Here is a 20,343-nt window from a genome sequence, read left to right as displayed (position 1 = left end):
GTTGGAAATATTACAAAAAAAGAAAACCTGAGAAAATTGCAAGGTGACTGAAAAGGCTTAATGTATTTTTATGTAGCCCAACTACATAATCCAGAATAGAGACATATTTTATGAGAATATGCATTAAATCCATTTGTAGAACTGTACTTTTCACATTCAGAAAGTGAGGGTTCCACCTTAAATATGTATTACTTAAGCTCATTATTTCTATACTGTTCATCCTTTCTGAACATTTTAATGAGAGTAGTCATTCATAATGTTGCACAAAAGTGTTATGATTTTTTTTTTTACAAAACAATTTGCATATTCCGTTTTTGGTACTTTAATTTTCATATAAAATTGAAATAATCATTGAGCCAGTGTTTGTATACTTCTTTTTGATCCTAAACTCCTGCACTATGGCTTGTAGCTGCTTCCCCCAACTTTATTGCTGAGAGAAGTCATAGGCTTCATGCTGCATACAAACAGAAGATTTTCTGATGTAGCCAGCTATATTGGTGTACTGAAATAAACCACCATCTATGATGCTGGTGACCCAGGTTCAATGAGCAGCTTTGGTATCTGATGTAGTTGGCATAAAGGAGGTGTACTACAAGTTATGAGATGCCATAACTCCCCAGAGGTTGGATTTCAAAGGACAGCATGTTGCTAGGACTTGTCTTCAACTCAAAGAACCATGATTGCACATACACAGGAGCGTGCACTTGCACAAGGGAGATGTAGTGGGCCCTCTAGTGATGCAGGTCACATGTTCTGCACCATGTTGAGGGATTAGAGCCATGCTAGAAATTACTTCATTACTGGGATACCTGCAAGAATGCAAACCACCTCCATGGCTGTTTGGATGGTGGCCCCTTCAAAAAGCTCTCACCTCCATACTAGGGATACCCAGTATGGGAGAATGAATAGGTTCAAGCCCAGAAGGGGGTGGATTGATGGATGGCAGGCATGGAAGTAAAAAGCATATTAAAACAGTTCTGATGTGCCTAATGTTCCTATTCTCATTGTGTGTTAATCCATATTCATGCAATGGTTATCAGTAAGATGGTTATGCTCATCAAGTGCATTTAGGTTTGACAGGTGAATGCTAGGCTAACTGACTTGAAGGGCCTTTTTAAGCCTAGGTAATATCCTGAAATCAGACGTAAACTCTGTGTCTATAAGTTGAAGCCCTTAACCATTAGATCAAACATACCCTTTTCTTATATCCATGTGATCCCTGATGTACCAGGATATTTCTGGTGATTTCATTTCTATGGTCCCTGGTCTCAGCTTCATAAACCACTTTACATTTCAACCTAGATATGGATGAACTGGCATCAGCTGCCTATTTCAATATACCTGGCCTGCACCTCTAATGCATAGGCTGGCTAGTTGAACCTGAGTCACTGGTATTGTATTTAGGTGCAAAAACTTCTGCATTACCAGAGCCAGCTAAGTCCCATGTATTTTCATAAAACAGAAGTACAACAGTACTGCATCTATTTAAAACCATGCCTAAGTTAGTATATAAACTGCCCCAAACAAGAGTGACTATTCAGTTTAAAGCTACAAAACAAGCTTTAAAGGTTTGTGCCAATCCCTGTACCCACTGCAATTTAGGACAAAGTTACAGACCTACATCACTGCTCTCCTATATGCTTAGCAAGTTTTTAAAGCGAGTTGCAGATGTGTGACTATCCTATGTACTGGTGTTTGAAGAAAATTGTAATTAGGTAAGCCCATCAGACATAAAGGCTCTTTTCAGGGGTGGTCCAGGAAAAATGCCTGGCTAATTGAGTTCTTCAGAGTCAGTAAGAGAAAAAGGAGGCAATGGGAATCAAACCCAGAACTGCAGCAGGGTATTGCTCTAACAACACAATAATCTTGAAACCCTGCCAGACCTACAGACACATTACTCCTGCAGCTGTTTATGTAGAATAGGAGCGTGTTAGTCTGTTACTGTTAAAAGGAGTTGTAGCAATGAATATTCATTCTAGTAATCAGTTATGCCATTCTTTCACTGCATATTACTACTTGTTTCTAGGGCTATGCCACAGCTTTTATATGACAAGTAGAGTCCATTAGAAGGTCAAACCCAAAACTATCTTCCTTTTTTTTTGAGAGAGACAGCCAGTTTATTGATTTACTTATGGGTAAGTGAGCTATTAGAAAATAAAATGTTATTACTATTCATTTATGAAACCAATGTGCTCATGACATAAGCTGTCAGCTGTCTCTGATTTCACAGAAGGGCCATGATTTTTCCTCATATTTTCAACCTCTTCCTTTTAAGTTGTTTTTTTACTCTCTGAAATCATTAAGGACTGCATTTACTAAGTACTGACAAACATTTAAGTTTAGACTTCATATCCTTCAGAAAATGCATGCTGATACAAAACCTGTTGTTCTAGCAACTTTCTATGAATATAAAGAATAATATTTAAAACATGTCCCTAATTTTGGGCTTTTGTCCTGTGATATATATATGTGTGTGTGTGTGTACACATATGTGCATTTTGGCTGTATCCCTGATATTTGAACAAAGAGATTGAACGCTATGGCCCATGACCACTCTTAGAATATTGTACATTTTTTAACTCGATAAACAAATGTCCCCAAAATATACCAAAATATTTTAAACCACCTTACAGATGCATGTTCATGTTGGGATACTTTAAATACCACTTCTGTAGAGTAGAAAGTACAAGATTTATTCTTTGCATCTGCTAAGCTATTAAATTAGATCATACAATGAGAGTCAATGCACTGCAATGGCTCTGTCTTTACTATCTGGAAGGGGAAGCACAGTCTCTATAGCTTACATTTTCCCCTTACAGACTTGGATTGCAACAGTTGTCTTCTCTACCCCTTCTATCTTTCTACCTGTTAACAAATCTGGAAGAGTGAACACCATTTGTGATTTCACATACAAGCCTCAGCTGTCTCCTGCCAATGTCTCAGTTGTGGTTTTAAAGGTTGCTAGTGAAGTACTGTCCTTAACATGTAAGGCCTCATATTCCAGAAACAGGAAATTTGTTGAATTAGGTACCTGTTGCACCTCCTGGTGTATGTGTTTGCACAGGTTTAAGTCTCTAGAGAAAGTGATGTTCATCGTGCATACAGCTGCAGTCATAACAGATGGGTTCTCCTGCCGTCAGGCGGGTCCTCGGTCGGCCGAATTCCAAAGTCCAGGTCCGGCGTCGGTTGTAGTCTCTTCTTCCCTGACGTCAGTGTGACAGGGGTATAAAGGAACCAGCCGACGCCATTTTCTTCAGTCTTTCTTGCCGCGCGGTGCCCGAAGCAGAAGCAGTTCACAAGTGCCGGTCGGCCAGCTCCTGAAATTATGAAAATTTTGAAACCGAAGTCTTCTTGAAAGCTAAGTACCCCGTTGGGGAAACTTTTCTTGCCTCAGACCGATGTCAGACAAAGTTAATAATTGTATTTCATGTGGGAAGCAAATACCGCATAAGGATTTCCATTCCCTCTGTATACCTTATTTAGGCTCAGACCACGACGTCTCGGTCTGTCGCTTTTGAGCTACATTCAACAAACGCACCATTAAGCGTCGGGCGGAGTTCGCCCAGCATTATTTTGGAAAAACATTTAACTACATTATGTCGTCGGATACTCCGACTCCAGTTTTGTCTAAAAAATGCAAAGATAAGGACCGACACACGAGGTCCGCGGCCTCTACCGACACCACGCCAAAGCCGACTTCACGTGGTCCAGTTCTCAGCGAGGCGCCTAAGCAGCCCCTGACTACCGATGACACTTCATTGGCAGTGTCTCCTGTGCCCAAGGTCGCAGGCTCCTCGGCCCACACCCCGACTACAGATACCGAAGCCACTCTTGGCGTTGAACCTCAAAATGTGGACAGGTCTACCTCCACTCACGGTGTCTTCAGACCTTCCTCTTCTTTTTCCATCAAGGCTTTCACTAAATCTAAAGCAGAAATGCATTCTAAGAGACAAGCTACACAGGGCCCATCTCCAGGCCCCATGCCTAAAAAACAGATGCTTAAAATGGCTGAGGATTTAATTACTCTTATCAGGGGTTCTCAACCCCCACCGGACAAAAGGCCCAGAGTGGAGGAAGAATCCCCCTCCTCTGATCAGGGCTCCATTATTTCAGAGCACTCTGATGATCAGGAACATTCTTACTCCCCTTTTGAAGACTCTGATGCAGAGGAGTCCATTCCTTCTGTATCCCCCCCAGAGGATTACTCATTTGGGGAAACTTTGCATACCTTAAGGGAACACTTCCACTGGGAAGGCCAAGATTATTCAGATTCCAAGAAAAGGCTTAGGGAATTTCTCTTGCTACCTCAGCACAGACCTCTGGCTATACCTCCTGTCTTGGACATCCTAGATGATGTTTACTCGGAGGCCTGCCTTAACCCGGATTCTCTGCCTCCAGCCCCAGTCAAGCCTGACAGGTACTACAGGGTTCCTGACTCACACCAATTTCTATACAAAAGCCAAGCTGCTGACCCAGAAACCATCTCACAGGGCCCCAAGGGAATTAAGGCCTCCACTGCTAAAAATCCATTACCTTCCGAGAGGGATTCCAGATCCTTAGAAAGGTGGGGAAAAAAGGTATATACCTCGGCTACCTTAACCATAAGGGCCTTAAACTGTCAGTTCCATATGCTAAAATACCAACAGTTTTTGTTATCACAATTGAAAAGTAAAATGTCACAACCTGAACAACCAGACTTGAAGGAGTTGCAGGATTTGATGCATAGTACAGAACAAGTGGGTAAGCATACCTTACAATGTGGTTTTGATGCTCTAGAGGCCTCATGTAGAGCTGCTGTTACAGGATCAGTCATACGTAGACATGCCTGGCTCAAGGAACAAACCTTGCCTGATCATGTCAAAGCTAAATTACTAGATGCCCCTCTACAAAAGGATGTATTATTTGGTGCTAATGCTGAGGATGTATTAAGGAAAATGGAGGAAAAGGCTAAATCAATGCAAACTGTGAAAGATTTTCTACAGGTACAACCCCCACGTTTCAGTAGAAATTGGCCTTCCAAAAATTGGTCCTTTCCAGCCACGGACAGACCCCAAAGAGGTAGATACAGACGCCCGAGGGGCAGGGGACAATCCCAAGGATCGTTTAGAGGCAGACAATGGCAAGCTCCTACACAAACAGGTGGTGAGGATAACTCGCAATCATTCAGAAAGCAAGCCCAATGACTTTCCCCTTTGCATGCTAAGCAAGACTCAAATGGCAGCCCCCTTAGGAGGAAAACTGGCATTATTTTCAAAAAATTGGCATATTGTCACAAAAGACAAATGGATCCTGGACATTATAAACAGAGGCTACAGATTCCATTTTCACACCCTTCCAAAAATGAGAGGCATGCCAAACCTGCCACACAATGAAAGGGCAGAGGCACAAAGGCAAATTACAGATCTCATAAACATGAAAGCTATTCAAGAGATACCTACACACGAACAAGGTCAAGGTTTTTATTCCAGACTATTCCTGGTACCAAGGAAGGGAAAAGATTGGAGACCTATTTTGGACCTATCCATCCTGAACACATTTCTACTTGTACCAAAAGTCAAGATGCTCACTCTACAGCAGCTTCTTCCCATGCTGGGCAAGGAGTCTTGGCTGGTAACATTGGACCTCAAGGAGGCATACCTGCATGTCCCAATCAGACAAAATTGCAGAAGATACCTCAGATTTCTTGCAGGTTCAACCCATTATCAATTCTCTGCATTGCCCTTTGGCTTATCTACTGAGCCCAGAGTATTCACGAAATGCCTGGCATCAGTAATTGCCTACTGCAGACTTCAAGGGATATAAATATACCCCTATTTGGACGACTGCCTGATCCAAGCGGACAGCAAGCACATCCTTCTGAAACATCTGGCTTATGTAATAATGTTGTTGAACTCTCTGGGATACACAGTCAACAAAAAGAAATCAAGACTAATATCCTCTCGGAAGATAATTTTCCTGGGTGCCAACTTGGACACAAACACCCAGATGGCCTACCTCACGCCAGAGAAGCAGGGGCAACTAACTCAATACTTCAGAACACTAGCAAATTGCACCAGGCTGACTGCAAGGAAAATCCTGCAGGCTCTGGGATTCATGGCATCTTGCATCTTACTAATCCCATGTGCAAAGTTGCATATGAGGAAACTTCAATGGTACCCGAAAAACCTATGGTCTCAACACAGCCACCGTTTGGAAACAGTAATACCACTAATTCCATGTCTGCAAAAGGAATTTCTGTGGTGGGCTCAAGCATGCCAAACAAACACAGGTCTTCCATTCAGCAAGCCTCAAGCAAATCAAGTCATCATAACAGACGCCTCGGACTACGCCTGGGGGGCGCACATGACAGATCGGTGCATTCAGGGCAAATGGTCCCAAAAAGAAAAGCACCTTCACATCAATCAAAAGGAAATGCTAGCAGTAATAAATGCTATTATAGCTTTCAAAGACCTCCTGCAACCAGGTCAACTATTGATAAGAACGGACAACACCACAGTTATGTGGTACATAAACAAACAGGGAGGAACACATTCATACCCCCTATGCAGACTGGCCATGTCACTTTGGAACATGGCCATGGACTTACAAATCGAACTACAAGCACAGTACTTGCCAGGCAAGGAAAACACGCTGGCAGACAACCTAAGCAGAAATATGACAGATCCACACGAATGGAAGTTGCATCCAAAAGTTTTACAGAAATAATCCAAGCATGGGAAGGCCAGACATAGATCTCTTTGCCTCCCACAAAAATCACCAATTGACAAAATTCTGCTCAAGGATTTTCCATCCAAAGGCCTGGAGAGTGGACGCTCTCTCTTTCAGTTGGACATCAATGACAGTTTATGCCTTCCCACCTCTTCCTCTGCTGCCCAAAGTTCTATTGAAAACCAGAGCAGACAGACCAAAGATGATTCTCATTGCTCCAGACTGGCCAAGACAACACTGGTACCCACTCCTGAGGAGCCTGACGCATTCTCCACCATGGACCCTGCCTCTAATGCCTCTTCTCCTGACTCAGCACAGCTTCAAAACTCTTCACAGCCAGCTAAAAACACTCAATCTAGCCGCATGCAAGATTCCTTAGCATCACAACAGACCCTACTCTCCAAGGAGGTGCAGGATGTCATTTTGGAGGCCTGGAGGCCATCAACTAGAAAAGCTTACTCTGCAAAATGGAAACGGTTTTGTGTCTGGAATGAGAAAAAGGGCCAGGATCCTGAAAAACTGAATTTACCTCAAATACTGCCGTATCTAGCTGAGCTGCTAAGCAGTGGACTTTCATTCTCCTCCATCAAAATCCATGCCTCAGCCATTTCTGCAGAATACAACACTGATCCACCCTTATTCTCTCACCCTCTCTTAAGACAGTTCCTCAGAAGGGCTAAGAATCTAAGACCCCCAAGGAAACAACCAATACCTGCTTGGGATCTCAATTTCATTCTGGAAAAACTGACCTTGCCTCCCTTTGAGCCAGCTGCCTCATCAGATTTGCAATATTTGTCCTTGAAAACAGCTTTCCTTCTGGCTATTACCTCAGCTTGTAGAGTTTCAGAACTACAAGCTCTCATGGCTGTGCAGCCTTTTATCATCTTCCATCAGGACAGAGTTTTCTTACGAACCAACCCGTCCTTTATGCCTAAAGTGGTATCCAGGGTAGCTTTGAATCAGGCCATACATTTACCTACCTTTTATCCTAATCCTCAAAACAAAGGGGAGAGATTACTACATTCCTTGGACATCCACAGACAACTGCGTTATTATTTGGACAGAACAAAGCCTTTCAGAAAATCAGAACAGCTCTTTGTGTCCTATGCTGTAGGAGCTCAAGGAAAGCCAATCTCCAAACAGACAATCTCAAAATGGATAGCCCACTGCATATGCTTTTGCTATTCTTTTCATGGCAAAACTGTACCTACAGGCATCAGATCTCACTCCACCAGGGCCACAGCTACCTCTGCAGCTTTCCTCAGAGGAGTTCCTACCAAAGATATTTTGGAAGCAGCCACTTGGAGTTCTGTGCATACCTTCTCCAAGCACTACAACCTAACATTATACTCCAAAACTAGAGCAGGCTTTGCCACTGCAGTCTTGCAGGACATCCTGGCTCCTCCTAGTTCTACCTAGTGCCTACCACCCCTTTCTTAGCTTTGGGATTCTACCCATCTGTTATGACTGCAGCTGTATGCACGATGAACATAGTACAGTTTTGTGCCTACCATAAATGTAGATGTTCGAGTGCTAATACAGCTGCAGTCCAGGTTTCCCTCCCTACTTCCCCACTTGGGACAGGCCTATTGGCTAACACCTCCTCATACACCCTGATTGGGGTATTCATTTATGGTGTATTTGCTTGCAACTACTGTATTTTGATTATATTGCATTGTTTTATTACACAAATTTATGTATTGCCTTCCTTCTGGGGGCACCTGACATCTGGGGCAAGAAAAAATGAAGAAAATGGCGTCGGCTGGTTCCTTTATACCCCTGTCACACTGACGTCAGGGAAGAAGTGACTACAACCAACGCCGGACCTGGACTTTGGAATTTGGCCGACCAAGGACCCACCTGACGGCAGGAGAACCCATCTGTTATGACTGCAGCTGTATTAGCACTCGAACATCTACATTTATGGTAGGTACAAAACTGTACTTTTGCTTTATCACTGGTTCCATTTCGGTGAAGGATTGCAAAAAAGTACTGGGTCATTCATAGCACAGAAGGCTAAGCAGAGGACACCCTTCAGGAGTCTGTATGACACTGAGTAGAAGGACAGGGCTTTTATTTTATCAGGGTGTCTAAGGGTGCAGAGACTTGAGATTATTTTAATGAGGAAATACTGAGGTCTCTCAAGCTGGTTTTGGTGCTTAGAGAACATGCCAAAGGTAATATTATATTTAGTGATGGGCCTAATGAAAGAGAACAACAGTGGCACTGTTACTTCTTTGGACCTTTAGAAAATACCAGAAAGGATAAGTTATGTACAAAATGGAAGGTTTTTCTAACCACCACAGAGACATTGCAGTCAAAGGAAAGTCTGTAATCAGTGCAGATACACAAGTCCCTAATGACTGAGTCAGATTTAAGTGAAATATTACATTTACGGTAAATGGTTTTGATCCTAAATTTACCAAAGGAAATTATACAGCATTTCTTGGTGTTGAGTCCATGACTGACATTCTGGGCATTTTATTGGTTGAGTTTTTGCAGGACAAATAGGGTATCAGAATGGGATTTAATAAAGGTCCCCAGTTTGCAATAATCAGCAGACTTAAACTAAAACAATGAGTAAAAAAGGTCACACAGGAAAAAACAATCTGTTAAAAAATGCAAAAAGAAAAATGTAGCAAAGCTAGACTTTCCACTGTGTGATTCCTTGAATCTGTTGTATTAGAGGTGACATGGGATATATGCAAATCGCCCTTTAAGGACATCAGGTGTTTCAGCTAAATGGCAATTCTGAAGGTCCATGACCTTTTCTTTAAGTTTATTTATAGGTTCATAGATTCATAGGTGTGTACTAGGCTAATGGCCCTGGGGCCTTTACAAGCCTAGCCATAGTATTACCCTGGCATGGTGCCACCCGATCTTAGTTCCCAGTGCCTCTGTCGAGTAGAGCCACTGGTGTTATCCCCAGGGTGAATTTTCTGTTTCCCATCCACTCATCAAGATTTCTCTTGAAGAGGGTCAGCGAGGTGCTCTGCTTGACTTGTATGGGAAGTCTGTTCCATAGCATGGACAGTCTCTGGGTTATGAACCTGTCCCTCCAGCATGTTCTGTTAATTGTGGTAATGAGGTTGAGGTCTCTGGAGCGTGTGGTGCGGAGGGATTGGGATTTCTTTAGATGTAGGATTTCTAACAGAGCTGGGTCAGACATGACTTTGTAAGTCAAGCAGAGATCGCCTCTAAGTAGGCGATATGAGACAGAGAATAGTTGGAGTTTTTTGAGTCTGTCCATATAGGACAAGTGTTTAAGGCCTAGGATCCTCTTTGTGAGGAACTTTTGTGGCCTCTCCAGTTGTTGCAGGTGTCTAGTGAGGTGCATGCCAAATGGGGCTTTGTACTCAATGATTGGCCTAATGAGAGAAGAGTAAAGGGAGACAATGACCTCTTTCTTCCTGGATGCAAAACCCTTAGTAATGAGATGTGCCACATAGAAGGACTTTCTGACCACAGTGGCAATGTGGTGATCAAAAGAGAGGTTGCTGTCAGCCTGTGTTCCCATTTCTCTTATAACGTCTTCTGTGTTCAGTGGACTACCATGAATGTGGTAATTCATGGGAACTAGGTCTTATGGACAAATTCAGGCCAATAAAGCCAAACCCCACTAGCTGTGGACATACATGTTTCTGCTTTCTTATGGCATCATCAGCACAGCATAAGTGGAATGTTTGGCTAACATTTGGAAACACAGGGTTGCCATACCCAACTGATATCCATAAACCTTAGGGTGACTGCAAAATATCCCAACTAACAAACTAAAACAATCAGTTAAAAGACACAATACTATATAGGAGATGGCACAGACACTGCTGGTGATGCTTTTCAGTGTACAGCAAACCACCCCAGCCTTAATGGTATGGGATCTGTCAGATAGCCAGTTACCTATCCAGGGTTAATGTTGAGTTGGGAGAGTTTGTCAGTAATTCACAATATGTAGGATAGTCTCAAAGGCCTCATCATAGTCCAGTTAAGCACTGTGGACTCTGTGCCCCATATTCATTGCTTCAGTAACATTTACAAATAACTCAGACAGGTTGTGTAGGCATGATCTGCTGTTTACCAATCCATTCTGGTGTTCAAATAAGAATAAAAGGTAACCTGTAGTGTTTTTTATTAGTTCAGATGTAATACAATCAATTGCACTGCAAATAATGCTAAGAGACTACTAGGTCCATAATTCCTGGGCCAGTAGAGGGAACACCTTTTTGAAAGGACACTATAACAGCTGTTCTCCATGCCTTGGGGATGTAACCAATGGAGAGACACAGATCTCTTTGATGAAACTTTACCTGAATCATGGAATTACCATCTTGGAAGAGGGTGTTGCTAGATGGGGATTAAGAGATTGTCAGAAGACCATCCAGAGATATTGTCAGGGCCCATGAAGTTGGTATTTCTTAATTTTGGAAAGTGCCAAAATGAGTTGCTCGAAAGTGATTTCAGGAGGGTTAAGCATGAGAGGGAATGGGGTGATAAATGAGTGGGTGGGTGAGTGGTAGAGATACAATGACAGAGAATTAGTCTGGAAGAATATTAGCAATATCCTCAGGATCAAAGAAGGAAGTACCATTAGAGAAGTTCAGTACAAAACTGTTGGGGTTACTTGTAAACCCTCTTAATGTAGCTGACAAAGGCCATGTGGTTGTCTTCTGAATTAGTTGTAAGCCTATGTTCATAGCCAGCCTTGTACATCCTAATGGAAATTTGAGGGACTGGCCTACCAGTTTGAAATCTGTTTTGTAAGATGAAGTGGACATCTTTTAGAGATGGCCAGGAGCTTTTACTTTCATGATTTGTTGATGTGGTAATTCCATGATTCAGGTAACATTTCAAACTTGCCATTAGGCTTACATTGGATGGGTACTGATACCTCACTACATCTATCCAAGAGGGAGGAATAGGCCGCAGCCTGTGGTACAAGGTTTGCTGGAAAGTGATACCATTTGTGATTATCAGTAGCATCAGAAAATAATAAGTAACTGGCTTTAGAGTAATCCCTGAATTTAATAGGCTCGTTAGAGGCTGCAAAGCAGATTTTCAAGAAGGTCAAAATGAGGTGGTCAGATATGAGTAGGGAGGGAGTAATAAGAGTTACAACTGGGGAGACATTTGTAAGGATAAAGTGAAGAAGATTTCTACCACTAGAGGGCTTTGGAACAATTTGGCCAAGTGTGTTGGAAATAATGAACCCCAAATGTTCTGGGCATAATTGCTACACTTTATACCCTGCCTTCATGGAGCACTACAGTGCTCAGGTTTTGGTTAAAAAAAGAAGACATTTTTACATTTAAACTGTAGAAAAGTGCTTGCTACAATGTAGCAAGCAGTTGCTACAGTATGGACCACACACAGAACACTACAGCACTCAGGTTTGACTGAAAATGCAATACTGACTTATAAAAGCCAGTATTTCATTAAAGAAATATCAGGATCGGCTGTTTGCTCCCCAAAACTTTGTACCTGGGGAAGTTGTCCCTCTCTGTCCACACTAGCTACACGACTCTTTAAGTATAACTAACACTTCAAGCAGTTCTAGATTCAAGCAGAATGAGGCAAGTAACAATGGGTTTACAGGGAAATATAAATTCTTATCTGCAGTTGTTAATGATAGGCATTGTACCCTGGAACAGAAGGAATACTATCATAACACTGGAGACTGATTTCTGTAATCTTCCTGGGCAAGGAAGACCTCAAATTCATTGATTTTGTTGCTTAGGCTCATGGGATTCAGCAGTGCTGCCTTAATATTATCTGAGGATCTGCTGACTATTTCATTCAATGCAGGCACACATACTGGATTCCTGTAGAATAATACAAATATAGTAGCTAATTCTAGCATTCAATAATTTTATCATCTGCATTATGAACAGTTTTGGCATTGCTCATGTAGTTACCTTGGCTCCCCATTATTTTGGGCATACTCTTAATTTGGTGTTCTGACTTACTTGGTATCTCCACCTCAGAAATGGTGGGTTAACCTGTTTCATGGTCAGGCTGCCACCTTGTTTAATATATAGCAGTTTTACCCCACTTACATTGCTCCAATCTTAAACTGGTGGAATGTAAGAATTTAATTGATGTAAATGTTAACCAGTTTGCTCCTGCCTTCACCCAGTTCCTTACAGCGTTTAATGCAAGTGGACTATTGGAGCAACTTAGGTTCATAGGTTCATAGGTAGTTACTAGGCTGTTGGCCCTAGGGCCTATATAAGCCTAGCCAAATGGTACCCTGGCTTTCGCCACCCAAGAAAATGATTTTCCTGTGCCCCTGTCAAGCAGAGCCACAGAAGTGATCCTTGGGGTGAATTTCCTATCTCCCATCCAATCATCAAGATTTTTCTTGAAGAGTGCTAATGAAGAGCTTTGTTTGATATAGACAGGAATCTATCCCTCCAGCATGTTCTGTTTATTGTGGTGGCAAGGTTTAGGTCCCTAGATCGTGTAGCTCAGAGGGATTGGAATTTCATTAAGTGGAGCATGTCCAACAGCTCTGGGTTTGACATAGCTTTGTATGTTAGGCAGAGATCACCTCTGAGTAGGCAATATACGATGGAATAAAGCTGGAGTTTTTTGAGAAGGTCTGCATAGGGCATCTGTTTGAGGCTGGTAGTCCTCTTTGTGAGGTATTTCTGCGGTTTTTCCAGTTGTTGTAAATGTCTTGTGAGGTACATACCAAAAGGGGTGTTGTACTTTATAATGGGTCTAATGAGTGACAAGTAGAGGGGAACAATGACCTCTTTTTTCCTGGATGAGAAACCTTTTGTGATGAGGTGTGCCATGTAGAAGGATTTCCTGACTACTGTGGTGATGTGATTATCAAAGGAGAGACTACTGTCCACCTGTGTCCCAAGGTCTCTTATCACACTTTCAGTGTTAAGTAGATTACCGCCTATGTGGTAGTTCATGGGTACAGAGTTTTTACCAAAAGGGATGACAATGCACTTTTTGAAATTGAGCTTGAGGTCATGGCTTTGACACCAGGCATCTGTCTCAGTGAGGCCCTTTTGTAGGATGTTCACTTCGTTAGGAGTTTTGATTTTGGCTCCTAGTTTGCAGTCATCTGCGAACTTCATTAGCCAAAGACATTCTGTGTCAGCCTGTACTTCAGAGAAGTAGATACCAAACAGGAGAGAACTCAGGACTGAACTCTGTGGTACTCCACTTGTCACTGGTCTGAAGTTGGATTTGGGGTCTGCTACTTTCACAGTGTGGGTTCTGTCAGTGAGCCAGTTGGCAACCCATCTTGTGACATAGGGATTTATACCTAGTTTAGCAAGTTTATCTATAATTCCAGAGTAGGGGATGGTGTCAAAAGCCTTGGCGAGATCTAGATAGGATGTGTGAACCACCTTACCCTCATCTACAGTTTTGGTGACCGCTTCAAAGAAGTCTATCAGGTTTAGGAGACATGATCTGCCTTTTACAAACCCGAACTGGGTGGGGTCCAGAGTTTGGAGATTACCAATGTCATTGTTTATAAGTTCCATGATGATGCATTCCATAGCCTTGCAGACCAGGCTCATCAGGCTAATGGAGTGGTAGTTCCCAGGGTCCATGGTGGCACCCCCTTTGTGGAGTGGGATAACTGTCACTGTGCGCCATTCAGTGGGCACAAAGCCTGAGGTGAGGCTATGATTGAACATGGTACTTAGGTGGGGTGCCAGTTCGTTCTATAGTTCGTGCAGAATGCAGCCTGGGATGTTGTCAGGTCCCATGGATGCTGTGTTCTTGGCTTTGAAGAGTGTGTATTTTACCTGTGCAGCCATGATTACAGGAACTTTGCATTCTTCAGGTATAGAGATGGGCCCTTTAGGGGATGAAAGGGGGATAAAGTTAGCACTGAACCTATCTGCCAGGATGTTGGCAATATCAGTTGGTTCTGTATATTTAGTGCCATTGTGCTGTAACTCAGAGCAAATCTGAGTGTTGCCATTGAGATTCATGACATAGCTATAGAATGCTTTGTGGTTGTCTTTAGAATCTGTGGCAATTTTGTTTTCATAACTAGCTTTGGGGGATTTTATGAGGGATCTCAGCTTCTTACTGAGGCTGACCAGGGAGTTCCTCCAATCATGGGATTTTACTCTTTTTTGCAACAGTTTCTTAATTCTGTTGTAGAGTTTGTTTATGGCAGGGGACCACCAGATTGGCTTCCTTTTTTTGGAGAATAGCATCTTGGTTCTGTTATGGATTGCATGATCCATGCACTTGTGTAAGTGCTTATAAAGAGCATTTGTGTAGGATTCAGCAGTCGTACCTCTATTGTCCGTCAACATGGGTGTTGTGAAGTTTGCCACTTCTGTCTTAAGAAGCATGAAGTTGGCTTTGGAGAAATGTTTTACTGTGGTTTCCCTAATGGGGGGTGGGTGTGGGATGTGGATGTCTAGGGTGATTAGCTTGTGGTGTGGAATACCGGTTGTCCATGTTGGTAATGACCAGGTCTAGGATATTGCTGCCCCTAGTGTGGGTGTGGATAAGTTGATCCAAGGCATTGGAATTTATGAATTCCAGAAAACGTTGAGCAGAAGAGTTGGTACATGAGTAGTTTTCCCAGTTAATGGTGGGGTAGTTGAAATCGCCCATTATTAGGGTGTTGAGTTGTACCCTAATATTTTCCAGTGTATCAAGAAATGAGGAGTGGGAATCCTGGGGCATGGTGGGGGATCTGTAGCAAACTACAGTTTGGACTGTGGTCTTGCCCAGTGTTAGTTGCACTTGGATAATCTTTGATGCATTATGCTGAGCAACTAGCCTGGAGGTGTGGATATCCTTAATGAATATGGACACGCCTCCGCCTTTAGTGTTTCGGTCCAGGTTAGGTGGCCGAAAGGTGTGGTATGAATTATAGCCTGGTAATGCAGGGGTGCTCTCTGGAGCCTTGAATCAAGTCTCTGTCACTGCACAGATGTCGATGTTCTCTATTTTAAGGAGTGCCTCGAGTGAGTGCATTTTGAGGTCTAGACTTCTAGCATTGAGTAGCATTACCCTCAGATTTTGCTTGCTTGTACCTGTTACGGTGGTGAAGTTGTCATTTGAACTTTGCCTAAAAAAGGCACTATAGGGGTGGCAAGAGCCTTAGCCAGTATCTGGAATCCCAAGGACGACAGGTGCAGGACATCTCTGGCAAAGCATCGTGGTTTGTCGATCATGTCATGCCAGGCAGACAGATACTGGATCCCCTTAGAATGACACCAGAAGCTTAGCCAATTGTTGTAGTCAATGATTTTGTCCTTGTAATGTGGTATCATTCTGGGTGATGGCAGGATGCTACTCAGGGCTAGGGTCATACCTGTCTGGACTACAAGATCAGACAGCTCCTCCATGTCTCTTTTCATGTAGTCCAGGGAGGTATGTCTCATGTCATTCCCACCAACATGGACAATGAAAGAGTCATATTTGTACTTGTTGTGGTGTGACCTGAGTGCGTGCATTATGTGGCGGATCCTGGCATCCGACAGGCAGCTGACAGTAACTTTCTCCTTGTTTAGCCTGGTGAGTGGAACATCAGTGTGCCTGACTGTAGAGTCACCTTTGGGTACGTTGTTATGCCTTATGGGGTGTGGTTGAGTGGCACACTGAGTTTGTGGGCTATGTATCATTTGGGTTGTGTTGGGGGGGTGGAGGTTGCTTGCATTTCTGCTTTGGAGGTCCCTGTTGCTTGGGTCAATTTTTATTGAGAGCCTCCGTGAATGTAGGTGTCTGTTTTGCGTTTCTATGTGTGTGCTTTGGTGGTGTAGGTTTTGAGGGACTATGTGATGAGTGTGGTGTGGTGCAAGTGTTTACCTTCTCCTCTTGACTGTCTAGTCCAGTCTTGGGTGAAGAGAGCTTTGCTTCCAGTTTGGCTATATAAGTGCACCTCTCACAGGTTGTAGTGTTGGGTGGTAGGAGGTGAGGGTTGTCTGTGTTCATAAGGCAATTGCTGCATTGCCCCAAGATGCCCAGATTCATCAGGTAGACAGGAGAAAACACTGGGAGCTGACCCTTAGACATGCCTGGATAGGTGCTTATTTATTAAGTACTAAAAACTGTTTTCCTCTAGACAAATGAGGAAAGTTGAGTGCTGTAGTAATTTGTAGCTTATTTAGTGCTTACAATGAGTTCTAAAGAAGTGCTGAGCTCAAATAAACAGATTTGAGTGCTGAAACTAAAAAACTGGCTAGTTCTAAGAAGCAAAATTAAGCCAGAAGGTTTCCCACCAACACAGAAAGGCTTGGGGGCTCAGAAGCTTACAAACAGTCCTGGATACAGCAAATCTGTATCTGGACTAGACTACTTACAGGAAAGTCAGGAAACAAGTTTAGAATTTTTTTTTTTTTGTAAAGTGGAAAGGGGAAAGGAGGATCAGGAACTAAGTGGGTTGGCCTTCTCAAATGTTCTCCCTGGATTAGGTAGAATGAGGTAATGACACTAGACTGGGAGGAGTGTCCCAGATTAAATTTACAGTAGGGGTGGTCAACTGCAAAGCCACCAAGTATAAGAACACGATACCAATAGGAAGGGAGGGTGGGAAACAATATGATACACTCCTTGGCAGGAAATCCAAACAAAAAACAAAAACAGATGCTAAATAAATGTAGACAATTTTCAGTTAATGCCACACACACAGTGAAACTAGCTAGAAAAGTATGCAGCAGACAATAAAAGTGCTATAAATAACTTGTAAAAATAAGCCAAAAACAGGATACTTAATGTTATATATTACAGATCCGAGTTTGCTCAGTGCCCTTCCTCCAATTAGCTCAGTGTGAAATGGCAGAAACACTCACAAGTTAACTTCTTAGGTAACAGAAAGTTGAAACCTGAAACAACTTTAAAAAAAGCTCGAAAGAACCAATGAGGTGCTTACTCCAAGCCATAGTCCAGGTAACCCCAATCAGCCAATGACCATAAACAATCCCCTCTCACTGAAATGCAGTATGGCTTTGGCTAAACTAAGATGGCCTTGAACAAATGCTCAGACACACAGCCTCCACAAACAACTAGGCCCAAAACACAAGCCTGAATATTGACAATGCCACAGATATCCACACTACTTAGGTAGATAGAAATGCAGAAATGTTTATCACAGAAGATAGCAGCTGTGACCTGTAATGCAGCCATAGGATGCACTTGGGATCTGCCTGCCCCACTTCATGTTCCCCTTCCCCCATAAAAGCCCTGATTAGATGCTGAGCTTCATCAGCTTAAGTGACTGGAGTGATAGCATCAGGGTCAGTGGACATGTGCAGAATCTTTGATGACAAATTTAGGCTTGGTGAGCAGTGGAGACTGTCAAGCCCTTGTGCAAAGTTAATGTTCTTATGTATACTGAGCTCCTACTGCATGGAGCAGAGCAGTCATGTTCTTTCAGGTGGTAGGAAGACTCAGTAAATCAATGAGCATGTTAATTTACAGAGTGTTTTCTTGAAAAGCATGTAACTTGACTGTTTGGTTCTTTACAGCTAAACTGATAGCACAGATGTTGGTTCTTATCTCTGCCAGAAAGTTCAAGGGAAGACTGATGTGCTTATAGGGAGACTCTGCCTTGTATCTGCAGTGAGTCAGCTTCTTGGTTAAAAAGCCACACTTGTCCCTGTGGTTTCAATAATTCAGACTGCTGTTTGAGGCTTAGATCCATACAAAGCAAGGCCACCACTTGTTAACGTTGAGGCAATCAGTCCTATGATTCATGAGATCATTTTGTTTCTTGGAATAAAATTGGGTTTTTACATCTGTTTTAAAGGAGGCCTTGTTGACCTCTGTCTTAAAGAAGTACAATTTAAATCTTGACAGTATTGAAAATTACCACACTGTCTCTAACCATTTCATTTATTGGTAAGGTTGTTGAGAAGGCTGTTTAATTAAAGCCTGATTATGTTTCACAAGAATATCAAGCTCCTGATCCATTCTGCTCTGATTTTTACCCTAGACATAGTACTAAGATGGCCATTACTTGGGTTTTGAATTACCTCCTAATGGTGACATATCAACAGTATTACATTGTATTGGACCTCCTTGATCTCTCCATCATTTGGTACTGTGGGCCACAGTATCCTTCTAGACCATTTGCAGACCTGTTGTGGGATGCTGGAACTGTTGTGAAGTAGTTTATATCCCACCCATCAGACAAATAATGGCTGAGATTAATACCTCAGCCCTTCACTCTGTTGTGTCAGATGTCCCACTGGATTCTATTTGTATAATTTGTTCTCTATTTATATATATATATATATATATATATATATATATATATATATATATATATATATACACACACACACACACACACACACACACACACACACACACACACACACACTTATGCTTCCATTACGAAAACACATTAGAGAAAAAGCTCCCTACTATCCTTGCTCTCCTGATGATACTTAACTTTATATCTCATTTCTATAGGATAAAAAGTTTTACTGTGAGCCCTAGTCAGTGACATAGAGGGATAAAGCCCTAAGTACGGCCCAGGTGATCTGAATTTGATTATGATGTTGATGATACAGGCTAGCAGGATAGGTATGTCCATCCTGAGGGAAGAATAAGGGGTCCTGGATGGCTCAAGCCAGTGTTCCTGCGAGGCTAACAGTTGGAGGACATGAATGTTGCCATAAGGGTTGGGGCTGGTGTAGGGATGATGTGGACATAACTAATTAAGTTGTTAATGATAGTTCTTGCCAGCCACATAAAGGAGTATACATGAACAGATAAAGGAGCATAGGCAGTCCCTGCTTTGATAAAGGTGTCCACAGCACCACCTATGTGAAGGGGTTATGCTATTTATAAAAATAAGCTGTCATTGCTGGAATGCCAGTGGGAGCACCAAACACCGCCAGTGTCTTTGTAGGTGATCGTTTCTTTGAATGTCTCTTACCTAAGGGGATCTGAGAGGAACTCCTCAACCCTAGGAAAAAAATTAGCTTGAATCTGATAGAGGTGACTTGATGGACAGTAGACAGAAGAGGAAATGCACATAGGAAATATCTGCTGTGGATTCAGTCAGAAAATATTTGGAATGCATCCAAACCTGGATAAATAGTAATCATATGAACTGCAACATGTACAAGGTAGTGTCCATGGCTATTCACTCTACTTTTAGAAATTTTAGTTATCCAGCTTTATAATACACCATTACTTATGGTGGTGATAAACTAGAATTCATGGAGAAGGTGAAGGATATTGGGATTGTTCTGAATAAGAGATTGACAGTTTCGGACCAGGAGTCATCTGTTGTCAGTTCATCATGCTTCCACTTAAGGAATATTGCCCACATTTAACATCTTCTCTCCCTTCTCCCTGCAAAGACCTTTCCATGGCTGTACATGCCTAGGTCTTTTTCCATTTGAGTTACTATAATTTGATTTAACTGAGGCTTCCTAACACTTAACTTGAGTGACAGCACCTGGTAAAACACCACAAGTTAATTAATTGGGATACATCTTGTTACCTTAGTATAATTCTAGTTTTGTGGAGTTTGCACTGGCTGCCACTTCAGTCTCACATTATATGTAAAGTTGTTGTGTTCATGGTTTTATACTGCCCTAGTAGATGTCTACATTCCTCCTCCTTGGGGCTGCTCCAGGTTCTAAGAATATGTATGGAGTCCTATGGTGCCTGCTCTTTTTATCAACCTTC

General features: G+C 42.4%; 1 protein-coding gene across 4 annotated transcripts in view; it reads left to right on the top strand.

Annotated features, from left to right (window-relative positions):
- The window catches only part of LOC122796547 (collagen alpha-1(XV) chain-like), a 1,635,928-nt gene that overhangs the window by 1,443,008 nt on the left and 172,577 nt on the right, over positions 1-20,343 (top strand). The window lies entirely within an intron of this gene.

The sequence above is a fragment of the Protopterus annectens genome, chromosome 3.part0 (genome assembly GCF_019279795.1).
Source record: "Protopterus annectens isolate FY-2018-M chromosome 3.part0, PAN1.0, whole genome shotgun sequence".
NCBI classification, from domain to species: Eukaryota; Metazoa; Chordata; order Ceratodontiformes; family Protopteridae; genus Protopterus; species Protopterus annectens.
The sequence above is the reverse complement of the archived record's forward strand: the minus strand, read 5'-3'. Positions and strand labels throughout refer to the sequence as shown.